Genomic DNA, 1,299 nt, shown 5'->3' on the forward strand with positions numbered 1-1,299 from the left:
TGGGCAACATAGTGAGACCCTGTCTCTACAAAAAACAAAACAAAACAAGACAAAACTAAAACCAAGCAAACACGCAAACAAACAAACAAACAAAACCCCAAACACATAGCTGGACTTGATGGTGTGCTCCTACTCCCAGCTTCTCAGCAGCCTGGGGTGGGAGAATCGCTTGAGCCCCTCAGGTTGAGGCTACAGCGAGCTTTGATTGTGCCACGGCACTCCGGCCTGGATGACAAAGCAAGACCCTATCTCAAAACAAAAACAAAAACTGTGTTCATTTTGGGAGAATTGACATCAATATTCAGTCTATAGTACATATGGTATATGTCTACATTTGTTAAGATCCTTAATTTCTCTTACCAATTTGTTGTCGTTGTTAGCAACATTTTTTGCTAGCTTTATACCTGGGTATTTGATGTTTATTATCGAAACTCTGAATAGTATTTACATTTTAAAAAAATTTCCAATTACTTGTTACTAGAAATGCAATTGATTTTTGTCTCTTGGCCCTATATGAGACCATGTTATTTAATTCACTTGCTAATTTTAAGAGTTTATTGATTATTTAGGATTTTCTATGTCTGCAACTTATCATCTGTGAATAATGATAGTTTTATTTCTTTCCTACCAATCTTTGTACCTTTTATTTCTTCATCGTGTCCTATTGTACTGATCAAGCCCTTTAGTACATTGTTAAAAAGAAATGATGATAATACACATTATTCTTTTTTTCCTGGATTCAGGGGGACATTTCAATGTTTCAACATTAGGTATAATATTAACTCTAGGATTTGATGTTTTCCTACATACAAGCTAATACATTAGCCTGTTAGTTTCATGAATGCTGGCAGAAAACATGAGACTCCTGGATCAGAGACAAAGACTTAATTACTCACGGCACAGCAAGCAGCATAGGCATCAGTGTTCATCAGTTCCTCTTTCTCTCAGCTCCCATGGGGACAACATGAGGGTCTATATGGATGCTATTCATGCAGTGCACAGGCATAGCCACTGAGGAACACTGAGCCTGGATAATCCTTTGGTTTTATAGTCAGCAGTAAGCAAGCCTGCTGTTTGTGCTCTTACCTCTTCTCTCAAGGTTATCAGCTGCATAAATAACCCTGGGAAATGAGTAGTTAGAATCTTGCATTCTAGGCATACCCAGCAAGATGCCTAAGAATGTGAGAGACCCATGGTGACTGTCTTTCCCAACAGTAGGTATTTTGTAGATGCTACTCATCAAGTTGAGGAAGTTTTCTTTCTCATTTCGTTAAGACTTTTTTTTTTTTTTTTTTTTTT

At 37.4% G+C, this 1,299-nt stretch overlaps 1 protein-coding gene across 5 annotated transcripts in view; it reads left to right on the forward strand.

Moving 5' to 3' along the window:
- The window catches only part of ZNF566 (zinc finger protein 566), a 56,200-nt gene that overhangs the window by 6,723 nt on the left and 48,178 nt on the right, over positions 1-1,299 (forward strand). The window lies entirely within an intron of this gene.

Source organism: Mandrillus leucophaeus, unplaced genomic scaffold (genome assembly GCF_000951045.1).
Source record: "Mandrillus leucophaeus isolate KB7577 unplaced genomic scaffold, Mleu.le_1.0 Scaffold274, whole genome shotgun sequence".
NCBI lineage: Eukaryota > Metazoa > Chordata > Mammalia > Primates > Cercopithecidae > Mandrillus > Mandrillus leucophaeus.